The sequence below is a fragment of the Ceratotherium simum genome, chromosome 3 (genome assembly GCF_057802395.1).
Source record: "Ceratotherium simum simum isolate JZ-2026a chromosome 3, ASM5780239v1, whole genome shotgun sequence".
Taxonomy (NCBI): domain Eukaryota; kingdom Metazoa; phylum Chordata; class Mammalia; order Perissodactyla; family Rhinocerotidae; genus Ceratotherium; species Ceratotherium simum.
The window spans coordinates 26,885,632-26,913,085 of record NC_141902.1 but is presented as its reverse complement, the minus strand read 5'-3'; the positions used below and the strand labels follow the sequence as shown (position 1 = coordinate 26,913,085).

Below are 27,454 nucleotides of genomic sequence, written 5' to 3'. Positions count from 1 at the left end.
CATTTCCAGGATGAATGCTTGGGCTTAGGGAGTCCTGAACATGCATTATAGTTTAGGAGCAACTAGGTGATCTTAGTTAGAGAATCTTGCCAGCGTGATAACTCTACTCGAGACCCTAATTTTAGTAAGAGTTAAAAGAAAGTTATTGGTGAGAAAATCCATCTAGGTGAATATTTATTATTTGAAGAAGATCATTCTTGTGTTCAATTGATTTAGTCACAACCATTGTTACTATGTTGACAGCACTGCCCCTGAGAGTCTGTGTAAGAAACTATCACAGTGCCTACACTCAGAGTCCCAATGCTTTAAGATGGTTTATTCAAGCAGAGAACAATGTTTCCATTTCTTACTATTATACATTCATACCCTGCATAAAAGAAACTCAATCCTAGAGAAATAACAAGCTATGGAAATGACACTTTTAAATCTTCTGCTGGCTTTATTTCATTAGCACAAATCATTACAAAGGAAACTAGACAAACAAGCTGACAGACCCGAGCAAACAGTGCTTTTAATTGAGATTCTTGAATTCCCTAATAAAACAAATAAACAGGAGACAGATAAATACCATATGCATGCCTCTGGAATGAAGAGAGCTTGACTGATAATATTAAGCATCTAAACTTGACTTTCTAAAAGAAAATACTTAGTTGGATTAAAACAGTGATGTGACAAGAAGTAAAAAGATGGTGTTTCAAGAAGCAAGTTACCTAAGTAAGTTTGCCTATCCCTCCTAAGGCTAAAGGTGTAAGGCTGCTGCCATCCAGGTGTGGTCCAGGGACCCCTGGGAGACCCTCTCAGGGATCCTGGGACACCAGACTCAGTGAGTTTCCTCTCGTGTGTACTCAGTCACATTCAAAGTCACCCCCCTGTCATTTTATCTCTCTCTCTCACTGTACACATTGCTCCTCTCTGATGCACTGGTCCACAAATTCTAGATGCCTCGAGATCCCCAAACTCCTCTTCTGTCTTATCAACACAGTGAGTCAGCTGGGCTATTTCTGGCAAATCCTCCCTGCACTGGTGTCTAGAAACCACCTTCAGGAAGTGAGCTGGGGCGATGTTAGGGCTCACCTCGTTGACTTCCCTTGTCTCTGTGCTGCCTGTAGGCCAATGTCCAAAAGTTATTGTTCCATTTATTTTGTCCAATTTTCTACTTGGAAGGTCAACTCTACATTTATCAGTGAAACAGTAATTTATTTTTACTGTATTTTATAAACGTATCAGTCCATGATGGGTTGGGGAAAAAACTGCTCATTCAACCACAGATTATTTGAGAAGAACTGCATTAGATAATGTTTCCTCTACAAGATGGCGTGTTGATTGAGTCTTGGGGGATGAATAGAACTAATTCAGGCAAAGGACTGGAGGAGAGAAGGGAGGACTTTCTAGGCAGAAGGATCCTTCTCTGACCCATGGGAACCAGGGGGACACATGCAAAGAAGAGACCTAGATTATTTCACTTAAAAGTTGTGCCTGGATTATTTAGGAAGCTTTAGATCTCTGTACCATGCAGCAAATGATTTAAGTAATAATCAAATAATTTTCCAAACATAGTTGTGAATTTATAAAGCGAATGTTTAGTGCTTTCCTCTTATAGTCCCATCCCATTCTTCTGTACCTACCCTCAGGCAATTTTTAAAAGGAATAGGGTCAGAAATGGCTGAGGTGCAATTTTCAGGATGACCACCAGGCAGCGCTGCTTCCTTCAGATGTGGTTACACATTTTTTAGGTGGTAGTTTGACTCGCCTGCCTTTGTAGCCTCAAGATAGACTGTTGCTGTGCAGAAGGGGCTCTTAGTTTATGAGTGAGGAGTTTATACAAGATCTTGCTGGAGACTAGCCCTGTTAGATTTGGTGTACTCCAGGGAGCAAGGATCATTTTCTTCTGCCAACATGCTTTCTGCCACCTGCTCAGTTCTTGTGATCTTAATACTCAGTAAGTAACATTTTATCCTAAATGTTAGTGACTTTTCATTTTCTTATAATCATAGATAATTTTTAGTTTTCTTCTCTGGCTGAAAACTTTCCTGCTGTACATTTCTAACATAATAAAGTAATTATTTTTTAGGAGGGACCAATGGAGACTCAGTGACCCAGACAGAAGGCCCAATCACACTCTCAGAGGGGGCACCTGTGATCCTGAACTGCACTTACCAGACCAGTTATTCAGCTCCTTTCCTTTTCTGGTATGTCCAGTATCCCAATAAAGCTCCTCAACTCCTCCTGAAGAGCTCAATAGAAAACCAGAGGACAGAGCATCAAGGTTTTCAGGCCGATCTTCTTATGAGTGACAGCTCCTTCCACCTGCAGAAACCCTCAGTGCAAATGTCAGACTCAGCCGTGTACTACTGCGCTCTGAGAGACACAGTGAGGGGGACAGCAGGGGGAGCTGAACACAAACCCAGAGGGCACAGGAGGGGCTGAAGGTGAGCTGCCCTAGGAGGGAGAGTTACATTCTCTCCCTAGGCAGTATTGAGTTTATTTAGAGTTTCCTCAGGACAATGAACCAAGCTCAAGTCTAATTCCTAGAAACCTAGGAGTTTGGGAATTGCTCTGCAGGTGGGATAGGGTGGACGTCAGTGTTAAAGAGAACCCAAGCTTTGATCCCCAGAAGTACCCAGGCTCAGCCAGAAAGGTTCCTCTCTTCTCCAGACTGCAAAACCTCTCATAGGAAACATTCCCAGGAAAACCTTGTCGTGGGATTAATCTCTACCAATATATTTTAACTATTCGAAAGCCCCAGAAATCTTGTGTTTTTCATGTAACATTCATGAACCAAACAAGGGACATGGAATCTGGTCTTGATTATCCTGCATAATCTCTGCAACTAAGCTAGGCTTTGCCCCTCTCTGGCTCAGTCCCTGCTGCAGAAATTTCAACCCAACTCCCCATTAACCCTTCATTCCATAAAGCTGCCCAGGAAACACTGCTATGGAGGGACTCTCAGGACAACACTGAGGGACATCCCCTCCTCCTGTCCACACTACACATTAGGTGAGACGCAGGAAAGTCTGTGTCGAGGGAGTCCTTGCTCTGCGTGTTCAGTCTCCTCTCCCATCACCAGATCTTTAAATCCTGAAGATGTGATGTGGTCAGTCACTTGGGTTGGGCTTTAGGTTCTGTGATAATTCCTCTGAAAGGAGGCCAGGATTTTCACACATCTCAGCTCTTTAAACTAAAACATTTCAATATTCTTGTGTATTTCTCTGTAAAACAACAAAGATCTGTGTGCAAAGACCATGGATGCCTCTCACAGGAAGAACCCATGTCAGTCTATAGAGGAGGAAATATAAAGAGTATAGAGAATAGGAAAGTGCATTAGTCAGCTTGGGCTGCCATAACAAGATACCAGAGGCTGGGTGGCTTAAACAACAGAAATTTATCTTCTCACAGTTCTGGAGGCCTGGACTCTAAGATCAAAGTACCAGCAAGGCTGGTTTCTGGTGAGTCTCTCTTCCTGACTGGCAGACAGCTGCCTCCTTGCAATGTCCTCACACGGCCTTTCCTCCATATACAAGTGCAGAGAGAGGGAGAAAAAGGGAGATCTCTAGCGTCTCCTCCTCTTCTTACAAGGACACCAGTCCTATTGGATTAGGGCCCCTCCCTTATGACCTCATATCACTTTATTACCTCCTCAAAAGTCCTGTCTCCAGATATAGTCACATTGGAGGTCAGGACTTCAGCATATGAATTTTAGAGAGATACAATTCAGTCCATAAGAGAAAGATACACACTGTCTATTATTAAGTAGGGAACCAAATCGATAGTGTAATCCTGTGTTTCCAGATTCCAAATTGGAGCCATATACAGGAAAACTAGGGTGTCTCATCTGAACTTTGGTCAAACTTCAAATCCTAGAATAAATTATCAATTCTAATAAGAAACAGCAGAGAATTCTCTTGGGTTCTTTTTGCTGACCTTATGACTTCAGCTGAGCTGTAAATTGAGGAGTTCATGGAGAGGGGAACAAGGATACCCAGGATTTATTCCCCCTTTGCCTCCTTTGTTAGCTATTCTTGGTTGGCCCTTTAACCCAAATCCTTGTTTCTTTAGGAGGTAATTAGGAGGTAATTAGGTAATTACCTTTAGGAGGTAATTAAGTTTAGATGAGGTCATGAGGGAGGGGCCCCATGACAGGATTAGTGTCCTTATTTTTTTTAAGACTGTTTTTTAGAGCAGTATGATCCCAAGAACGATAAATAGAAAGAAGATCCCACCTAGGACATCACACTCAAAATTCTGAAAAAAATTTAAATAAAGATCAGACTTAAGGGGCCGGCCCAGTGGCATAGCAGTTAATTGTGCACGCTCAGCTTTGGCGGCCCTGGGTTTGCAGGTTGGGATCTTGACATGCTGCTTGTCAAGCCATGCTGTGACAGCATCCCATATAAAGTAGAGGAAGCTGGGCACAGATGTTAGCTCAGGGCCAATCTTCCTCAGCAAAAAAGAGGAAGATTGGCATTGGATGTTAGCTCAGGGCTGGTCTTCCTCACGAAAAAGAAAAAAAAAAATCAGACTTAAAAGCAGTCAGAAGAAAAAGACAAACATGTTACATGCATGTAGGAACAGTAACACAAATGATCAGTGGCTTTTTACCAAAAATAATGGAAACTAGAAGACGAGGAAACGATATATTTAAAGTGCTGAAAGAAAAAAAAAATGACCACCTAGAATTCTATGGCCAGCAAAAATATCCTTTGTGTCCTTCGAAAATAAAGGCAAAATAAATATATTTTCAGAGAGACCGAACTGAAGATCACTAGTCTCCAGGTGACCTGAGTACAAGAAATGCTGAAATAAGGTCTTCATGCTATAAGGAAATATCACATGGAAGTTCAGATTCACAAAAAGAAGCAAAAAACACCCAAAAAGGCAGATATCTGGGTAAAATTTTAAAAGTGTTTAAAATTTACTTTTAAAAGTTATTGTTTCTTTAAATCAAAATAAAAAACAATGTGTTGCAGATGTTTACAGCATATTCAGACCCAACAAGAACATATTTTCTTCATAAAGAGAAATAATGTTATTTGAAAATGGACTGGGATAAATTAAAGATGCATATTTTAATCTCAAAAGTCAGTACTGTACTAAAAATAGCACAAAGCATATAGAGAATATCTCTGAGACCTCAGAGTAGGGAGAGATTTCTTCGACATAGTACAAAATATACTAACCATAAAAGAAAGATTGATAAGTAGGATACAAGTAAAATTTAAAATTTCTGCTTATCAGAAGACAATATGAAGAAAATCAATAAACAATCTAAAGAAAGATATATATGGAGAAGGATTATTTCCAGAATATATAACGAACTCTCATAAATCAACAACATAAAGATAGCACAATAACAAAATATGTCAATAGGCTGACTAATAAGTACATAAAATATGCTCAGCATCGTTAGTCATTAGGAAGATGCAAATTAAATCCACATTCAGATGCCATCCTCCCCCACTAGAAGGACTAAAATCAAACCATCAGACAACTTCAAGTATTGGCAAGTATGTGAAGCAACTGGACTTTACATAAACTGCTGGTGGGAGTGTAAAATAATGTAATCATTTTGGGGACATGCTATAGCCCAGCAGGTCCACACATAGGTCTTTACTGAAGAGAAGTGAAAACATAAGTCTCTAAAGCCTTATGTGAATCAATAGAAGCCAGACTCTCCCCTCCGAGTACTGATGATTCCATTTATATGAAATTCAAGAACAGGAAAAACTAAACTACGGTTAAAAGTAAAAAGGTGGTTTCCTCTGGGAAGGAGAGTTTGACTGGCGAGGGGCACAAGGGGACTTTCTGGAGTGAAGGAAATATTCTCTATTTTGTGTGGGTGGTGACTACACAGGTATATAAAGTTTTCAAATTCATTGAAATGAACATATAGGAACTATGCATTTTATTGTAAGTACATTATACTTCAATAAAGAAGGAACCAAAATACAATAAAATAACCTACACATGCAGAGATGGGCACTTGCATAATTAGATGGCTAGATGAATTGTCACAAATTGGAAAAAACCCAGGTAACCAGCATCCATCTCGAGAAACAAGACATTACCCACGTGCCAGGCCACTCCTGTCTCGACCACCCCAAGTAACCACTATCTTGATGTCAACTGCACAGATTAGTTTTCTCTGTTTTTGTACCTTATGCAAATAGAATTATTTATGATGTTCTCCTGTATCTGGCTTCTTTTACTCAGTCTTACCTTTGTGAGATTTATTCATATTATTATGTGTGGCTGTAGATCTTTATTCTCAGAGCTGCACAGTATTCCACTTTCTTTAATCATTTCATTTGTATGTATTCAGCCTCTCAGAGCATATTAATGTCCAGCCAGTCTTTGTTGTTTCCCAGTCTCCGGCAGTTGTCAGAGGGCTTGGGAGTGGGCTGTAATCACAGCAGACTACAGCTGTTCTGTAACAATTAGAAAAGCACAAATAAATTTCTGCAACAACTACAGAAAGCTGGACAAATTAATTTTCTCTGTATATATTTTATTTTATTTTTGTTCTTTTCTTTACTGGGGTATAATATTTTCATACAATGAAATGCACGCTTCTTACATGTTCTTGCTGTTAGACATATGAGGTGGACAAATTTTGTCAATCAGGAAACTTGCTGTGACAGCATTAAGTAGACAAGGAGCTTTGTCCAGTGTAAATTTCCCCAAAAACCAATGTCTTAGAGTGTAGGAAGAAAAGTTATGATGATTGAGAGTGAATAGTTTTATCTTCTTGTCCAGAAGAAAAATCTGTGAGCAAATTTCACTGTAGATTTTGGCTGGAGACAAAAAACCATACACCATACAACAACATGGATCACTGTTCTCAGAAGTCACCATAATCATAATAAATTGTATTTCTCATGAAACTTACAAGTCCATCTTAGATGCATTGGTTGAACATCGCAAATGGTTTCATCATTAATGTTCTACAATTTAATTTAACTCATATATATGTCCAGACATAATTGTTGCTAATTAAAGTACAAAATGACTAGATAGGCGGGTTAGAGTCTCCAACCACGTCAACAGTGGTATGACACAGGCAAGCTAATGTCAGTAAATCATATTTCCTGTTCCGGGGCAGAAGCATCTTACAGCTCAGTAATTGCGGACATGCCCTGTCAGCCACAGGCCAGGCCTTTAGACTTGAATCTGAGTCAGAACACAGCACGTTTCACTCAGAGGAGAACTTCCAACATGCTGCTCCCCCGCCTGCTGAGAGTAGTCACAGCCTCCATCTGCCTTGGTAAGTCTAGTAAGAATGGCCACAAACACGACTCAGGCTCCTCTCAGGTTGGGGAGAGTTTGGGGGTTAGAGGCCGGTTATTATTATCTGGTGGGTCTTTGGGGAGTAGAGTTAGAGGGCGGAGGAATCAGAACTCTCAGTCCTACATTAGTTCCTTAAAACCCCATGGACACCACCAGGAGAATCAGCTTAATCCTCTCTCTCTCTTTTTTTTTTCTCCTGCAGGATCCAGCATGGCCCAGAAGGTAACTCAAGCCCAGCCTGCAGTTTCTGTGCTGGAGAAGGAGGCTGCAACCTTGGATTGTGTATATGAAGCTAATAGTTATAGTTATAGTTATTATTTATTCTGGTATAAACAAACACCAAGTGGGGAAATGATTTTCCTTATTCATCAGGATTCTTACAATGAGCAAAATACAACAAAGGATCGGTACTTTTTGAACTTCCAGAAACCAGCCAGTTCCATCAGCCTCAGCATCACAGCCTCACAGCTTGGGGACTCAGCAGTGTATTTCTGTGCTCTGAGAGAGGCCACAGTGATGTGGGTGCCTGTGGGAGCCCCACAAAAACCTCAGATCTCAACATGAGGCATCCCCGAGCTGTGAACCCCTGGGCGAGAGTCTCAGTGTGGACAGGAAGAGGCAGGGACAGTGTGAGCAGTAGTGGGGGGTTTAGAGGAGGAAGCTTCACTCTAAGGAAAATGCTCTCTCTCTCAGAGAGCATATCTAAAAGTGTTGTTCATCAAAAAGATCTTTGTCTTCAGTTCTTTATCTTGAAGTAGAGCATTTGGCAAAAGATTTTTTCAAAACTTCTTTTATGGTGATTACATTAAAGTGGAAGACCCCAAATCTAAATGCCTACCCTGTTCCAGCCTGTGCCGCCAAAGTTGATGTTTCTCACACTGCACCCCAAATCCTTCCTGGAGTTGAAAAGGGGACCTCAGGATGCTTCAGTGGAAGGGCCAGGACCTCCCAGGGACTGAAGCTGAGTCTGTGCTCTTTCTTGTTTGTACTTTTGGTTTCCAGAAGTCCCTCCATGTCCACTTCTGGTCACTCCCTGCCCTTCCAAGGAAACCACAATCCCACAGATCAGTTTTGCAGGTTTTTGAACTTTATATATATAAACAGAATAATATTGTTTGGATATTTTTCTATCTAGATTCTTCTCTTAATATTATACTTCTAAGATTATCCATGTTGTATACAGTTTAGTTTGTTTATTCTGATTGCTGTATGAATATACCACAGTTTATTTAGCCATCTACTTAAATAGTTATTTGGATTTTTCTAGTCTTTGGCTGTCATCAACAGTGACGTTATGAATATTCTCATACGTGCTCTTTGGTGGACATATTTACACACTGTTATTGGGCATATACATTAGAATTTCTAGATCAACGGGTACACCTATATCTGGCTTTAATTCCTTCACTAGTTAAGCCCTCAAAAAGAGTACTAATGACGTCTGTGTTGTAAGTCAACAGAAATCTTAAGTTCTCACCATAGCTGACCTCTCAGAAACTTTTGACACATGAGTTGTGACCACTTACTCTTTCTTAAACTCTCTCTACCTTAGGCTTCTCTGACAAACCACTCTCTGGTATTCTTACCCACTTCTTGGGCTGTTTCCTCTTTGTCTCCTGCACACACTCTCATCTCCCTTCTGATCATTAACTGCTGGACGTTTGTGAGCTTTAGCCTTAGGCTGTCTCCTCTCCTGATATCGTTCTCTCTGTGACATTTTATCATGCCTCTGACTCACATATTTATGTCTCTGTACCAGGCCTCACCAGCTACTTTCTCTTACTTTTCACTCAATTAAAAACGTATGAGTCACATATGTGTCATGTATATACATAGATAAAAGTAACAGAATTTTAAGCATTCTGGCCATAAATATAGTAAAGTAAGAGAAATTGTCATTGCAGCCTAGAACAACCCTCTACATCCTCCAAAGTCCAGGGCACTCATTTCAAACTCTCTGAGCAATCTCTCGAATCTCCCTATAACTTGGCTTGAGGAAGATTGGAAATGCCACATCACCACAACTTCACTCCTGTTCTCTCCAACTCTTAGTGAATTCTCAGCTTTCTCATATCTCTTTACGGCAGATAATAGGCTAAGGAAAGTTTAAAAAAATGGTTTTTTTTTTGTTTGTTTTGCAAACTTCTCCAAGCATGTATTGTGGTCTCTCTCCATGTGGTCTCGTGTATTGAGGGCTCTCTCCCAAGTCCAAGACAAAAGGAAATGTTGCAGTTAATAAGCTTTTACATGTCTATACCTATATCTATACTTATTTATAGATTTTTAAAATTCCTGTTATGCCTATAACTGTGAGCTCTATAAGGTCGGGAAACATGTATGTACTTTATATTACACAGTATTTGGCACGTAGTGGTTGCACATTAAATATTTATTGACTGAAGAAGAATAATTAATTGATACATCAACAGACCCAGAACTTCTATCCTTTGGATGCTGTTAGATAAGCATGGATCAATTATTTCTTGTATTTGTCCATTTCTCATCCCCATGAGAACACTCCTTCTTTTTGCATGTGCCATAAATTCCCTTTCTGTTTCTACGGATTTTTCTTATATGGCACTACTTCCAGGTTTGCAAATATGAGTCCTACAAAGCTAAGAGTGGTAGTGGGGGAGGTGTCCAGGCTGAAAGAAAATCACAGTTAATTCAGCTCTGTGTCCCCATACTTTTTTTCTGTCATCCTAATTTCTGGGTACAAATGAAATGACCTTTGTACAGTAGGTGTTCTCCACACACTAGATGCTTCCCTTCTGTACAACTGGATGAGGTCAGACCATCTGTTGCCATTAGTCTTTACTATTGCCATGGCTTGCTCTGCTTCTTTGCATGTATTTTTTTCAAGTCTAGTGACCTAGTTGATTTACTTAGCTTTGGGGTAGATAGTCTTACCATTGGGAGTCCTAGCCTAAGACTTAAGGAAAGTGAGCCTGTTTTTCTAATTTCCTGACTCTGGTTCCAAGGGCTGAATTACTTCAATCAAGAACCCTTTAAAGCTCCTGGATCCTTAACCCTTAAGAAAACTTTACAAAGTATTACCCTCAATTGTAATCCTGGTCTTGTCAAAATACCCCCATGAGAGAAAAATCAGAACTCTGCCCCTGGGACAGTAGGAAGGAGCATCACTACATCCTGGGAACTGAGTTCTTTGGCCTTGCGACTGTGGCTGTGAAAAGAGGTAAATGAAAGCATGTATTTTAGAAAAAAGTAATAATAAAAAGAGGGATTTTTCATTCTTGGGGCAATTTGAAGTGAATACTCTTTTCTTCAAGCAACATGTGCTCAATTATCAGGAAGGAAGTTATAGACAAGGCAGGAGAATCTCATTTTTAGTTCAGCTTGATGACTTAAAGATGGATAGGCATTTTTCTCAGAGAATTTGAAAATTCAAAAGAATGTGAATGTTAGGAAAGATTACAGTTATCCTTTATCATAAGATAGATGTAACAATGTTCCAAATTTGTACTAGAAAACATTGCCCTGTAATACATGATAGGGAATCTCAGAGGCTGATGAGTTGAGAAGGGTTGGTTTGGGACTTATATTTTTAAATTTATTTTTCTGCGGAGAAATCATAGTAAGTATAAAAAGGAAAATTTGCAGACTCAAAATATAAGAAGTTTTTTCACTCTTTATGAGAAGTTCTCAACCTACAGTTTGGTTTTGCTGCTTTGAGCTGATTACTTGATGACAGCAAACAGGTAAAGCTTAAGACAAAGATAATGATGCATTCCTCTTTAAAAAAAATCCTTTAAAATATAAACATTATAAAAAATTAACTCAAAATGGATCATGGGCCTAAATGTAAAGAATAAAACTACGAAACTTTTAGAAAAAAAGTAGGAAAAATTCTTCAGGACCTGGGGCTAGTTGAAGAGTTCTTAGATTTGACACCAAAAGCATCGCACACTCATACTCATACACACACACACACACACACACACATTGGATTTCATTAAAATCAAAAATTTTTCCTCTGCAAAAGACCCTGTTAAGAATATGAAAAGATAGGCTACAAACTAGGAGTAAATATTTACAAACCTGGTATCTGACACAGGACTTGTATCTAGAATACGTGAAGAACTCTCAAAACTCAACACTAAAAACAGCAAAAATCTGGAAACAGCCCATATGTCCTTCAATGGATGACTGGTTAAGCAAACTGTGGTACACCTATACCTTGGAATACTACTCAGAAATAAAAAGGAACAAAAAGGTTGCATAGACACAATAACTTGGATACATCTGATGCTTTTATAACTCATGCTGAGTGAAAAAAACAACGTCAAAAGGTTACTACTATATGATTCTGTTTATATAACACCATTGAAATAACAAAATTGTAGAAGTAAGAAGAGGTTAGTGATGATCAGGGGTTAAAAATGGCAGGAGGGGATGCGTGTGGCTACAAAAGGGTAGCGTTAGGAAGCTTTGTGGTCATGAAACAGTTAGGCGTCTTGATTGTGGCTGTGAATCTATACATATGATACGCATTAATGCATGAATCTGAAATATGTAAAATTGCATAGAACTACACAAACACACACATATGAGTGCATGTAAAAGTGGAAATCTAGATAAACTCTGTTGAATGTACCAGTGTCAGTTTCCTGCTTTAGATACTACTGGAGGAGACCGGGTGAAGAGACATTGAGACCTCCCTGTACATTTTTTGAAACTTCCATGCATCTATAATTATTTCAAATTAAAAATATTTTTAAAAATTAAAATTTTTGTAAACCTCCCAACTGTGAGTCATCTTCTCTGCCTCTGTTACACATCACACATTCAGCCCCTTGGTTCCTTTGGTTTCTACCCTGCAAAGAGCCTTTGCACTAATCACGCAGTTATCTTTTACACCTTCTTTCTGAAGCACATATTCAGAAACAGAGAAAAACTGTTTATTTATACAAATGGTGGTTAATTTAACAGGATAAACACATGCTCAACGACAGAATCCAATGGTGTGTCATAGAATCAAACAAATTAAGTAATACTAGTTTGCCATATATATCTTAGCCTAGTGTTGCTAATTTCAATATTCTTAGGAAAACAGCTTGGGATTTAAGTCAAGATGTTATTAAAGTTAATTTTTGTGAGGTAATTACTCCCTAAATTCAATAGCTCTTATTTTTGTAGGAACGTGATATTGTCTAAAATATGATTACTTTGAAATTTTTACATACTTATTTGAAACTAGACACCCTGATTCTAAAATTCAAGTGAAGACTAAATATGCAGAAAATCGGAAACAGTTTTGAAACAAGAATAATGGGGTGGGGTGGAGACATGCTCTATCGCATTAAATGGTATCATAAAACTGGAACAATTAAAAATAGCTGCTACCAGCAAACATATAACTAGACAGACTGATAAAGAGAAGAGAGAAGAAAGAAACAGAAACAAACTACATACAGGAAATTACTATACTACAAAGTTAATACTAATCAGGGAGAAAACAATTAATTATTCAACAGATAATGTTGGGGCAATTGACTAGCCACTTAAAAAAAAATTGACCCCTTACCTTACTCCTTAGATCAAAATAATTCCAAATGGTAGATTTAAAATATTAAATTTTAAACATAATAGAAATTTTCAGGATTTGTAAAAAATAATCTTGGAGTGAGTCAAAGCTTTCTAATGAAGGATCAACCTTTAGAAGGCACAATAAAATGGATACATTTGAATAAACAAGAAATAAGAATATGTAAAAGCAAACATTTCTACATTGCAAAAACACCATCAAAAAGCCAAAATCAAATGCCAAAATGGAATAAAAAACTGTAAAAATAGGGAAAATGTAACAAATATATAAAGAGCTTTTGTAAATCAATAAGATTAACTCTCCAAAATAAAATTGCATTAGTATCATAATAGCTAATATTAATCAAATGTTTGTTGTGTTCTAGCCATTATTTTGTATTTTATCTCTCTATCCATCATCTATGATATCTATCATATACATCAATACATATTTCAAAGGATTCTCACAACAAATCTATAAGATGTGTACTATTCTTTCTCCATTATTCAGTTGAGGAAACTTAGAGAGAGTCACTGAGCAACTTGTTCAGAATCTCACAGCAAATAAACTATAGAGCTGGAGTTTGAGCCCTGTCATTCTAACTCCAAAGCTAACACTTAAACAGAATTTTGAAGAGACTTTTCAAAGAGATACATGCAAATAGATTTAAAAATTATTTTCTAAATCTCAGCTTTACTAGCAATAGAGAAATAAATAATGATATTATGAATTAGCATTTTTCACTTATTAAATCAAGAAAGATAAAAAGTTTGATTTTGTAATATGTTGGCAAGACAGTGGAGAAACAGACACTCTGACATATTGTAAATGTGTAAACTGCTACTGCTTGTTTAGAGGCATATTGGCAATACTTATTAAATGAAAAATGCGTGGATCCTTTGTCACAGTTTTTTTTTTTTTGTGAGGAAGGTCAGCCCTGAGCTAACATCTATTGCCAATCCTCCTCCTTTTTTTCCCTTTTTCTCCCCAAAGCCCCAGTAGATAGTTGTATGTCATAGTTGCACATCCTGTTAGTTGCTGTATGTGGGACGCCACCTCAGCATGGCCAGGCAAGTGGTGCGTCGGTGTGTGACCGGGATCCGAACCCTGGGCTGCCAGTAGCGGAGTGCGCGCTCTTAACCGCTAAGCCAGGGGACCCTGTCACAGTTTTTATACTGTCAATAATTTTTTTGTTCATGTTGGCAAACTTCTTTGTATGAGGACATTCATTTCAGCGTAATCTGTGGCAGTAAGAGATTGGAAATAATCTAAAATTGCAAAAATACAAAACCTTTAGTAAAATATGGTATATCCACACAATGGTATGCTATTTGGCCATTTTGTGTGAAAAAAAAGCAAAGCACAGAGTGGACTGTATAGGTTTGTCTGAAAATAATGAATGTGTATGTATGATAGAAATAGTAGCCTCTATGGATGAACTGTGGTACTGAAGGATAAATGAGGAAGGAAGACTTAAATTTACTGTATATTATTTATATTATGTAAAATGTTTATGATTTGCATCAATAATAGTTACCCCCTACCCCCACCCAGGTCTCTTTCTGATCTCTCTCAAGTCCTGAAATGGAGAGTTCTTTTTTCCCTCTGCTATACTCTTCCCTCCCTCCCTGCTAAGATCTATCAAGTTTGTGACCCTTAGTTTTGGTCACACTTGGTCCCTGTAGCCAGGCATAAACTTACTTGATGAAATAGATTTCTTAACTTTTCTTCCTAATCTTGGTCAAAGAGGTCTCCAGACTTTTCCACAGCCTAGTTGATTCCCCACTTTTCAGTGCTCTAGTCCTTTGAAAGTCTCACCTGCTGAGATTCTTGTGTATTATAATCAATCACACCTACCCTTGGGTTCAACTCTTTTATAATCTCTGGCAGCAGTTTAAAGGCCATTCAAGGAACAATGAAACTATTAAAAGTGTCAGTAAGAGAAGGCTTTTCTGATGACTGCTTTAACTTCACATACTCTATGCCCACCAAATATCAAAAATGTCCTTCCCTCAGTTTTCTTTGTAGGTGGTGTGAAGTGGGTACTATGAGAATATGTTTGTGACCACGAGGTGGCAGTGGCTCCACTCCTCTCATTCCACGAATGCCTTAAACATCAAAAGCATGAAAGTTACTAGACTATTTGCTTTGATTGGCTGAGCAATCAACAGAAAGGCTCTCTCGCTCCTCAGAGAACAAGAACTAAGACACAGAAACAGCTCCTCAGAGAACAGAAGGTTTGGAATCATCACAAATTGTATCAAAACTGAGATATCAAGATGAAGAACATACTGGAATGTGCCTTCATAGTCTTGTGGCTTCAGCTTGGCTGTAAGTTGGAGGTGAAGAGATGAGAACCATAAGGGCACAGTTATCCAAAGCCGGAGAGAAGAGATAGGAGTTGAGTCTCAGCTCATCCCAGGTTTCTTGTTGGAATTTTTCAAAACTGCTGAACTAAAAGCTGTGTCTCATTTCTGATTTTGTTTTCCTGAACAGGGTTGAGTGGAGAAGACCAGGTGGAGCAGAGTCCTCAGACCCTGAGAATCCAGGAGGGAGACAGTCTCAGCCTAAACTGCAGTTACCAGGTCAGGTCTTTTAGAGGGCTACAGTGGTACAGGCAGGATCCTGGGAAAGGTCCCGAACTCCTCTTCCTTCTGTATTCAGTTGGGGATGAAAAGCATAAAGAAAGATTAAGAGCCACGGTGTCAAAGGAAAGAAGTACTCTGCACATCACAGCCCCTAAACCTGAAGACTCAGCCACTTACCTCTGTGCCGTGGAGACACAGTGCTCCCCAGGCACCTGCAAGCCTGTACCAAAACCCTGCAGCTGCGGCTCTGGAATAAGGGCATCTCTGTTGTTTTTCCTCCTTGAAGATGTATTCACTTAGCACCCAGAACCTCTTTCCAAGTGGTCCTATGGAGAATGAAGTCTTCTGACGTAGCCAGACACCAGAGATTACAGTTCATTCTGTCCAGGGATCCTAGACAGGCCCCTTTGTGTATACATGGGTCAGTCTGCTCTTTACAAGAGCCCAGAGCTTCCCTCACATGGATTCAGAAGGGACAGCTGTGATATGGAGAGTCTTGGTTTCTAGTCTTGGCCACTTGAAGAGAGACTGCACAGGAATACACACTCTTCCCTGAAATAAATTTTTTTTTGCATTTTGCCATAATAATCTGGTCATACGTCTGTAAGTGAATCTTTCTCATTTTAATATAGTCTTCTTGAAGCCCACATCTCCACCAGCCACATTTCTACATTTCTCTTCTCCTTAGTAATCAAATTAGTTGAAAGAATTGTCTCTACTTACTGTCTCCATTTCCTCAACTCCCATTCCTCACCTCGCTTGAATCTGGCTTCTGTTAGCGTCACTCTAAGAGAAGCTCTCACCTTGACACCAGTGACTTTGGTGTTAAAGCCAACAGATATTTTTCAATCTTCATCTTATCTGAGATTCTCAGCAGTCTCTCTTCCCTTTTTTTTAAAAATAAGTTTTATTTTTATCGAGATAATACTCTCCTATGTTTACAAAATCAAAGAGCACTCTCTTTTGATCTCATTCCTCCACTTGCTCATCTTGACTCCCCAATGGAAATGCCATTGATTCTCAGGTGATGGCACTGATGTTTAAGCCTTCAGCCTTAACTGATCTATTTTTGTCAATTTTATGTAGTGATAGAGAAAAGCAGAATTTTTTTCTGATGGGAAGGAAATTATTTTTCTCAATCTATTTTTTTCTTAAATTTGAGAAGATAAGAAAAAGTGTTGAAAGCTACTCCCTCCTTCTTTCTTGCACTGCCTTTCTTTCCCTCTCTCCTTTCTCTCCTCTGTCAGTCAACTGTGTGTGTGAGACCACTAGGCATACACGGAGAATGGGGAAAGGGGTGTTATGAACAAGGTTTGTGGATATAAGGGCAAGTGACATCCCAGACCTCTTGTGTCCTTTATACCAGGATGTGTGGTCTATCCATGCCCTCCTAGAGTCACATGAACCCTAGAGGCATTTTAGGAGACCAGAGAATTGGGAACCTTGGCTTCCAGATCAGACTCTGACCTTAACCTTCCTAGTCACTTTGAGCACATCACCCTCTGCATCTGAGTCTCATTTGTTTTCTTCTCATTTAGCTGGGCTTTCTCCAACCTCTCATGATGGTATAAGACTTGGTGGCTTTCCTAACTGCAAAGAAAAATCTTTTGAGCTCCTTGGAGCGTCAGATGCCCAGCAAGATATATTCTTTCTCTTGAGTTTTGAAAAAACAATAAGAAAAGTGTTCTGAGTGGATGCTATCCTTGTTTTCCTCTTTCGGACTTAGCCTCCTAGAGTTTAAAAATCATAAAAACTCTCAAGAAAAACCCTAGGTTGAGAATAGATGCCTGTTTCATATTTTTTCCCTAGTTCCAGGGACATGACTAAACCTGGGGAGGTGTGTCAACCAAGGAGCTACTATGTCACTGGCTGACTCTAGGCCTGCGGATTCCCCAGAGTGACAGCCACCAAGTGTTGGACTGTACTGGGAGAAACTCAGCTGATGTGTCTGTGTTCTGTCACCTCGCCCAGCCCAGGTGCAGACACAGAGGCTGAGCTAGGGGCCCTGGATTCTAGTGTCTGCTTGAAGTATAAGGCTGGTATTGGAGGTGTCTGTGCTCCTGACTCTGAGTGAGTGTTTTGAGCCTAAGAAAGGATAGTATTTGAAAGCAAGGAATCAGAAGAGGGACCTGCTGCCTCCGCTTGTCTCACTGTCCTTCACCCAAGATGCTCAGAGCAAGAGTCCAGATCACAACTGTCTACTTTGTGAGGAAGTCACATCCTCAGAGTGAGAAGCTGCATCGTATCCAGTGTATTAGTCTGCTAGGCCTGTCGTAACAAGTACCACAGACTAGGTGACTCAAACAACAGAAATTTATTGCCTCACAGTTCTGGAGGCGAGAAGCCTGAAATCAAGGTGCTGGCAGGGTTGGTTCCTTCTGAGGACTGTGAGGCAAGGATCTGTTCCAGACTCCTCTCCTTGGCTTGTAAATGACCAACTTCTTCCTGTGTCTCTTTACATCCTCTTCCCTCTATACATGTTTCAGTGTTCAAATTTCCTCTTTTATGAGAACGTCAAACATATTGGATTAGGGCTTGTCCTAATGACCTCATTTTAGCTTGGTTACCTCTGCAAAGACTGGGGGTTGGGATTTCAACATATGAATTTGAAGGGGACACAAATCAATCCATAACCCTCAGTGATCACAGAAGAGCTTTCCCTGCTTTAAAGAATTTATTATATTCTTTGAGCCCAAGGGAAAATGCAAGAGAGCAATGGAGTCCTGCCTTTTTACCAGTGAGTCTTGATAAACCTACCCATACTTTGCTCTTTCTATAGAATGGAAATGAGAGAAATTGAAGTAGGGGATGGGAGTCAGAGAGGAAACTTCTAGAGGTATTGTACCTTATCCTTAAAAATATGCTTTGGGCGTCCAGAGACAATCTTATATTTTCCCCCCTTAGGGATTGTGTGAATGTTAAGACCACACAGCCCATCTCGTTGGCCAGTGCTCAAGGACAAGAAGTGAGTGTACCCTTTTCCCACTCCACCATTAGAGGAAATGAGTACATCATCTGGTATCGACAATTTTATAACCAAGGCTCACAGTATCTGTTTGAGACTTAAAGAAAAATGTGACCAATAAAATGGCTGCCCTGTGGACAGAAAGTCCAGTATCCTGATCCTGCACCAGGTTACCCTGGAAGACACCTTTGTGTGTTATTGTGCTGTAAGAGTGCACAGTGGGGCAGACGGGGCATACCTGTCTCCCTGGTGGGGGAGGGGAGATAACCTCTATTTAAAGAGGACATTACACAGAAAATGTAAGCTTAATGGAAAAAGGTGGGAAAAAAATAAGAAGAAGGAAAATGAAAAAATAAAGAAAAGGTTCATGAAATCAAGAACTGGGCCAGGAAGAAAAATGCAGAGAGAAGGAGGAGTCTGAATGTGTCCTTTTTCCAATCCAACATTCTCGTTCCTGCTGAAGGTCCAATGTGAAGTTCATACGTTGAACGTTACTCCTCTGAGAAATGTCTGTGCTCCCGCAATGTTTCAACTATAGCACTTGCATTTGAGAAATAGCTGAATCTTGAAAGTTTGCTAGAAAATGACAACTAATATTTCTTATTTCAATATTTTCCTTAGTTTTCTATATAGCTGTGAAGTTCTCTATTTTTATGATTAAACAAGTTATAAGTTAATATTTACTTAGTTAAAATTAAAGCAATTTTAAGCATATAGACTAAAAAGTGATACTTCCTGGATTTGTCCCTCACAAGTTCTCAATTAATGTTAAAGATTTAGTGAGCACTTCAACTGTTTCCATTCGTTTACATACATATCCATAATAAACATACTGTTTAAAAACATAGAGGGGATCACATCTATATGTAAAGTACTGTGATTTGATTGATCTGTCAGAGAAATCCTCACCAAGTCAGAAAATTTAAGTCTACTTAGTCTTTCACAATTGAATAGTATATCGTAATAGAGATCTACAAAAATGTATTGAATATTTGTATTGAAGGATATTTAAAATTTTCCGCTTTTCTCTGCTACATACAATGTACAATTTTATACATGCATTTATAAGGGTATTTCTTAAGAAAAAATTCCCAGCCAAGTGGAATTTCTGGCATCCAATGATATGTAAATAACAGCTATAAATCTTTATTAGTTTACACTTCAGTTATTGGATATGAGTGCCCACTTCCTGACATCATCACAAACACTGAGTATTAATATTGTGATTCTTAACTCTTTTTGCAATCTGATGGGTGAGAAGAGAGAGGAAGGGGCTCTTTAAGAATGTGTGAGTTAAAGGAAACTACTCCTTAAGGGCTGAAGTGGAAGGAGGGGAGCAGTTATAGGAATCTGGAGAAAGCAGCTGTAACTGCATAGTAAAAATTTAGATGTCTTCTTTTCTAATATAAGTATTTATGCTATACATTACTCTATGCACGGATTTAGCTACATTCTACAAATTTGATATTTAAAAAATTGTTTTCCTTCAGGAGAAGGAGGAGAGATAAGCATTTCTGTCAACGTCAGGCTTGGTCCTGAGATGGTAGTGTTTGCATTTCCACCTCCCACTCTTTGCAGATCAGCCTGCGTGTGTGTGTGTGTGTGTGTGTGTGTGCGCGCGCGTGTGAGTGTGTGTGTGTATGACTTGTCTCTGATTGGCTAGTTCATCTCTGTGTTTCCTGTAGGAATGTTTGAACACATGAGATAGCAAAGCAGATCCTTTATCTGGTGAGCCCTTGTCAATGTCACAGACACAAGAACAGTTCTCAGTGAGTCTGAGTGACAGAAAGAATGGACAAACCCCTGAGCCTGGTCATACTTTGGTTACAACTAGACTGTGAGTTAGAGGGATCTAGAAATGGGCAAAGATCAGGCAGACTCCGGGACATTTCTCCCAAAGGAAGAGAGAGAAAGACAGGGAGTTGTATCAGTGTGGTTTGCTGGGAGTTTCTGTGGAGATTAAAAAAAAAAAATTTTAAACTAATTTCCAAAGAATAACTAGCTACTAACCAGTCCCTCTCTCTGTGTTCTTTCTCTGAACAGGGGTGAGCAGTAAACAGGAGGTGGAGGAGAGTCCTGAAATTCTGAGTGTCCTGGAGGGGGACAGCTTGGCTCTCAACTGCAGCTACACTGATAGCGCTATCTATTTCCTTCAGTGGTTGAGGCAGGACCCTGGGAAAGGGCTCACTTCTCTGTTGTTAATTCAGTAAAATCAGAGAGAGCAAACAAGTGGAAGAATTAAAGCCTCGTTGGACAAGTTGTCAAGACATAGTGCTCTATACATTGCAACTTCTCAGCCCGGCGACTCGGCCACCTACCTCTGTGCTGTGAGACACAGTGTACAACGGGCACCTGTCACCAACACCCAAACTCTGCGGCTGGGGCTCCAACCATGTGTCCTATCTTGAAGCTGAAGACCTTTCTCCATTAAAGGGGTTTTCTAAATTGACTCTCCCTCCAGATAGAAGCAATTAAATATACATAACCTGATATAATGATCTGAAGTTAAATTGTGAATTCTTTGATCTTTAGATTTTTATCAACTTAAGTATAAATAATAGCTTTATTGAGAGTAATTCACATGCCATACAGTTCACTCTTTTAAACTAAACAATTAAGTGGCATCTAGTACATTCACACTGTTGTGCACTCAACACCTCTATCTAGTTTCAAACCTTGTTATCACCCCACCATTCTCCCCTCTCCCCGGCCCCTGGCAACCACCAACCTGCTTTCTGTCTCTACGGATTTACCTATTCTGTAGATTTCATAGAATGGATTCATACAATAGGTGGCCTTTTGTATATGGCCTCTTTCACTTGGCATAATGTTTAAGAGGTTCAACCAACTCAGGACCCAAGAGAGAAAGGCAAATTTTCACCTCTAACCAATCACGTAGGATGCCCCACTTCTAGTTAGCCTGCCTACATCTTCCCCATTTTTTTCTTTGACTGTTTTGCTGGAAGTTTGTCAGTTTTACTGATCTTTTTAAAGATCTAGCTATTTGTTTTATTGATTTTCTCTATTTTTCTACTTTTAATTTCATTGATTTCTGCTTTTATCTTTATTATTTCCATTTTCCATGTTTGCTGTGGATTAATTTTTCTCTTCTTTTTCTAGGTTCTTCAGGTGTAAGCTTAAATGATTGAATTGAGACTTTTATTCTTTTCTAATATTTGCATTTAGTGCTATAAATTTCCCTCTCAGCCCTGCTTTGACTATATCCGATAAATTTTATGTTTTAATTTAATTTCCGTTCAGTTCAACGTATGTTTGATTTCCCTTGAGACATTCTCTGTGACCTTGAGAAGTGTGTTGTTTAGTTTCCAAGTATTTGGAGATTTTCCTCTTATATTTCTGTTATTTATTTATAGTTTTATTCCATTGTGCTCAGACAACATACTCTTTATGATTTCAATTCTTTTACATTAAATGTAGTTTTATGCATTACTTGAAATTCTGCATTTAAACATGGATTTGAAATAAATAATAGTAGTCCAATGGGTTTAGAAAGAAATAAACATAATTTGATGCTTAGCTGTGTCCAGACTTCTGATCTACAGAAACCAGAAGATAATAAATGGGTGTCGTTCTAAGTGACAAAGTTCATGGTAATTTGTTACACAGCAATAGAGAAATAAAACAGACTTAATAAACTGGTTAATGAGTATCATCTGCTCATAGTATTTAGGATTCATTACAGCATAAGAAAACCTGAAATGTAATGAAATCTTACAGCATATAGTAACTTAATAGGCATTTTCCAAAATTTGACTATAACCCCCAAAATTTACACGGTGTTTTCATAATGCACCGTGAATTTTAAAAAATTAAATAAATTTTGCTAGATCATGCTAGCAGTAAAGACTGAATTATCTTTCTTTTTTCTATACAGAAAATGTTACAAACTTATTATCATATGAGGAGACAATTAAAAAGTATGGAGCCAAAATAACATAGAAACAAAATGTATTATAGAATGTGTCAGGGAAATAAGTAATAAAATATTACATAATTTTCTAGATTTTATGATGTTTGTGGTATTTGGTTTTTAAAATTTGTAACTTGTTATGATTTTGTTTCTCATTCTAAAAAATTATTTTTACCCAATTTTTTTTAATAATTATGTGTTCTAGTAAAAAGCCCCCATTTTATACGTTTCAGAGCCTACAAAACGTAAATCCTCCTCTGTACATAATCATAGTGCTTTCAAATTCAACCATAGAAGGGCAGGAAGGAGGTGGGGAGGCTTCACTAAAATTGTGAATTTCTCCTTTGTCCTCTATTTGGCCCCTGGAAGGCGTTGTTGCCTAAATTAGAAATTCTAAAAGATCAGAATAAACTCACCAAAACCTTCCTTTCCTACAGTTAAAGAGGTGTTCTGACCACATTTTTTAGACAAGGACATGTAAAGAATCTCAGACAGAGATTCAGGGAGGCAGGCAGTTTTGTCAAGAGAGCATCTCTTTCCAACAGTCCCTACAACATCTCTAAGAAGAAGTCTAAATCCCCTGTCATTCTTCCTCAGCCTCAGAGCAACCTGGGTTCAAGTCCCCCAGTCATCAGGTTTTTATTTGTTTGTGGGGAATCTCTCAGAAAGGAGCTCCCTGCTTCTTCACTGCTCAGCCATGACTTTGGTGTTCACCGTGATGCTTGGGGTGCTCCTGTTCCTGAATGAGTACCGTTCCATTTACTCCCTTCTCCACAAATGGAACATTATTCTGGTTGGACTCTGCATGGAGACTTTTTGTTTTAGCTAAGTTCATTGATAGAGCATTGATGTTTCAAGAGTAACTAGAGCCCAGTCAGTGACCCAGCCTGGCAACCACATCACTGTCTCTGAGGGAGCCCCTCTGGAGCTCAGGTGCAACCATTCGTCTTCTGTTCTTCTATATCTCCTCCGGTATGTGCAATATCCCAACCAAGGACTCCAGCTTCTCCTGAAGTACACGTGTGGGAACAGCCTTGTTTCTGGTATCAATAATTTTGAGGCTGGATTTAAGAAGACTGAAACTTCCTTCCACCTGAGGAAACTCTCAGCCCACTTGAGTGACTCGGCCAAGTACTGCTGTGCTCTGAGTGACACAGTGCCTGGACTGCAGGGGGAGCTGAACACAGACCTCCTGAGACATTGTAGCTTAAAAGATTCAGTGTCTCAGCCTGAGTTATATTCAGGAAGTTGGCATGCTCCATGAAGGATAACAGTACAGAGAATACAGAATCTTGGGAAGTGTTTATTTCCTATGGAAATCTTAGATTTTTTCCTTTCTTTTTCCATTTTGCAAAGGAAAGTCTTGTTTTCTGAAGTGCAGCATTTTTATCCTCTAGAGTCAGGATTCTAAAGAGAATGAGGCTATAGGATTTTCAACAAGCTGGAGGAAGTTACTTACCCCCATGTCCTTTGAAATAGTGATGAGCTAAGATGGCTTGAGATTGGCCATGAGAGTTGGTATCAGGCAAATCAGAAAATTGCTTTACGGTATTAATCTCATCACTCAAGCAACCAGAAACCCCAGGACAATTGCTTATTTCAAATGCATTATCTCCAGATTATTTTACTAGTGTCCTGAGAGGCTTCTTTCCTTAAAGGACTTCACTTCTTTGACTAAAGTATTTGAGATTGGTGGACTTAAAGCCAGCACTTAAGGACGTGCACAAGGTGATCTTTCCAAAGACAATATAGTATGAAGGAAAGAACACCTTCTTTATCCAGTGACTCCAAGTAGGCATTCTGAATTAAACACAATGCCATGCCAAAGTTCCGTGTGGAATCTCGGGGTTGGTTGTTTTATGAGTGACCCACTCTTTTTTTATCAGATCCACCCAGGTTAACTTTCTCCTTTTTTGTCCCTTCTAATTCAGTTTCTCTCGTACCTGTTGAGTGCCCTATAATGATTAGTGATTCCTTAATCATCTTTACTTATTTTTCTACACTGTTTATCACAGAGCCGTTAGTAAACATTGGCAACATTCTTGAACAGTTCATCTGATCTTCAGTGTCTGCAGATCACTCCGCTCTCTATTTCAGTGAAAAAATGTAGAGGTCCTCATTTTCCATCCCCTTTACCTCCAAATCCATTTACAGAGGATTATTATTTATAGAGTCTGAGATAAGAGCTCAAACTAAAATTATTTTCATATGTTCTCAAATTATTTTCTTTGAAAATAATCTGCTAAAGCTAAAGAGCAAAATACAAATAATAATTAACATTTAACGGTTTTAATAAGAAGTATTTAAAACTGAAATTTTATTTCAAATTTATTTTCAAAGTTAATTATAGCTTTTTTTAATAAAAATAAAACTATTTGCAATTCTAGTTTCAGTGCCGATCTAGTTGCTTAAGTAAATAATGAATATTGCTCTGTAGGCAGGATCAGTCTAGAATAAATATAAACAATTCTAAAGTAATATTGTTTAAGACAGCAAAGTGTTCCAGCCATCATGGGCAACTGCTGTGAATACTATGCTGATTCACGAGCACCCTTCAGAACCACAAATGAGCACATAAGAGAGAAAATGGATCCTCAGCACTCCTGGGAAGCAATATTTCTTTTTTTTTTTTTTCTTTAAATTTAAATTTGGTCTTCTTCCTTTTTTAAAGATTTTATTTATTCATTCATTTTTTTCCCCCCAAAGTCCCAGTAGATAGTTGTATGTCATAGGTTCACATCCTTCTAGTTGCTGTACGTGGGACTCGGCCTCGGGTTGGACGGAGAAGTGGTGCCTTGGGGCGTGCCCGGGATCCGAACCCAGGCCGCCAGCATCAGAGCGTGCGCACTTAACCACTAAGCCACGGAGCCGGCCCATGGGAAGCAATATTTCGTTATGCAAGAATCTATGGCATCCATGCCATCTGAAAGGAAAGATTGGGCTAATTGATTTTTCTTTTCTTTTCCCTAAAATCCCCTCCAAATTCCAAATCAAAGTCAACCTTCTATGTTAGCAGCTGCACAGTCCACAAATTTTTCTGATACAAATACAGTTTCAAGGACAACTGTTAAGATATGTGAATAAGCATTTTCCTTGAGCCTAAAGGGTGTTAGCAGATGTTGAAGGTTACGGATTGCGCCCAGACCCAAGTGACACAGACACCCTGCGTTCTTTGCTACATTTATTTGTGTGTGTGTGTATTTGTATGTATATTTGTGTCTGTGGCCGTATCCGCATACTTGTTCATCTTCTCTGTTTCTTGTATTCAGAATAAAGGGTCACCTTTCAGAGATCACTCATCTTTGCTTTTGTCGCTAACTTTTCTTTTTGCCTCCACAGAAAGCATACAGTATCACATCTTCCATTGAGCTATCTCCTGTAATACAGGCTTGAAATAATTGTTACTGTCTTGGTGTTCATGTAACATTTATGGCATGCTTCTATTATGATGTTCTTCAGGCCTTTATTAGATATACAGAGATGTTCGTCTCCCTCATTATATCACAATCTCTCTGGAGGAAGTTATAGTGTGTAATTCATTTTTGTGTTGTCCCAGGTCTAGCACACTCTTAAATATATTGGCTAAACTGGATCACATTGGAGGGCTCATTTTTTATAAGTAAAAATTAAACAGATTGTTTTCACATCATTACATAAAATTACATTATATAAAAGAATTTATTTTCATAAAAAGGCTCTGTGGGGACTCCTGGTCCTATTTATGGTGCTCTCCATCCTCACTTCTGTGTCTCCATGTCAGCCCACACGTACAGCCTTAGAAAAGCCAGCTGGGCTGCGCTACGTATATCTGCTGAGTGAGAAGTGTTCCTTCTTAAGGTTTTAGCCCATTAGGAGGCACTATAGGCTTTTCTAAAATTCAGGGACTACCCTGGGGATCTAGTTGTGAATAGCTGTTGAAAGATTTGAGAAATTCTTTGAGTGTGCAAATTGGGGTTAGGAATAGTAAAGAGGGGAGAATAATTGTCTGTGAGGAAAAGCTAATCATTATCAGCACATAAAAAACATGCTTCTTGCTGAATATTCCCTTTGATTAACACCTCTGCCTTATTCCCTGATCAAGGACCAGAAGCTTATAGCTATATTGCATACATCTATATTTACATTGTCATCATTGTCTTTATCTATGTCATTATCTTTATCTGTATCTATTAGAAAAGACTCCTGGATCAGAGTCATATAAGGCAAAAGGAAAGTTAGAGAATTCCAAATTATAGAAATCGGAGTTTTCTGATTTTTTCATTTTTGTAGCCCAGCATTTTTATATATCAGGGGAAAATATGAACTTCCATTTCACAAGTTTGAAATTATTTCTAAACAATTGAATGCCACCTTTTAATATCTTTCTGTCCCTTTCCTGTAACTAGAAAACCAAAAAGAGGGAACGGAGAGAAGTTAGGGAAGAAAAGGAGAATATGGAAGTAGAAATGTAATGATTCTGGAAAGTGGGAGGAAAAGAGGAAGACAGAGGAGCTAGAAAGAAAAAGGATGACTGAACTGCAAGTGTGAACCACAAGAAGTTTTTACAGACAAGAAGCAGAAAAACAACATAGCAGCAAGCATAATATGTAACAATAATGTCCAAATTAATCCTATTTTTCCCCACAATTTACAGTCTTACTAGGTGCATTTCTTATAACAATATTTACCACAAGTCTTAGTTATTGCAGAAGAGTCCCAATCCATACATTTTTTATATTCTAAAAATAGAAATTCTTTAAGTATATATTACATAAAATTTATCTTCTTATTACTTTGTATGACTGGAATGACTCGTATAATTAATTCATAAGATAGTAAAAATCCTTTCATCAGAACACATGCTGTTTTTCGGATTTAAAAATGTGGATGTTCTTTCTATGATCCTCCCCAGGCTCTAATTAGCATAGACAAGGCTCCTGTCCCTCCTGAGGAGGTCTCTCCCTCTCCTTCTCACACTCTTTACCACATAAAGGATTATCAGAAACTGTCTCTCGAGCACTAGAATTATGACCTTTCTTTTCCCCTCTCACTCCACCACCCTCCAGCCCAGGCTCAGTCAGCCTGAGGCTGGAGGGTGGGGCTTCCTTCACAGTCACTGGGCCTGAGCAGGGGTTGTGGGTGAGGCTGATTGGTTGCAGAAG

At 38.9% G+C, this 27,454-nt stretch overlaps 2 long non-coding RNA genes and 1 pseudogene across 3 annotated transcripts; 2 read left to right on the top strand and 1 right to left on the bottom strand.

The window, feature by feature from the left end:
* The first annotated feature begins 233 nt into the window (after positions 1-233).
* On the top strand, positions 234-2,427 carry LOC101396419 (T cell receptor alpha variable 18-like; annotated as a pseudogene). Its single transcript, XR_015551685.1, has 3 exons — positions 234-263; positions 1,763-1,939; positions 2,072-2,427. The product of XR_015551685.1 is annotated as a T cell receptor alpha variable 18-like (transcript).
* A 3,793-nt stretch (positions 2,428-6,220) lies between these two features.
* Positions 6,221-16,267, bottom strand: LOC147917470 (uncharacterized). Its single transcript, XR_015549958.1, has 3 exons — positions 15,595-16,267; positions 15,122-15,483; positions 6,221-6,425 (listed from the first exon to the last, which is right to left on the bottom strand). It is a non-coding gene; the product is annotated as an uncharacterized LOC147917470 (long non-coding RNA).
* LOC147917469 (uncharacterized) lies at positions 15,031-20,865 on the top strand. Its single transcript, XR_015549960.1, has 3 exons — positions 15,031-15,160; positions 15,326-15,414; positions 20,426-20,865. It is a non-coding gene; the product is annotated as an uncharacterized LOC147917469 (long non-coding RNA).
* The last annotated feature ends 6,589 nt before the right edge of the window (positions 20,866-27,454 follow it).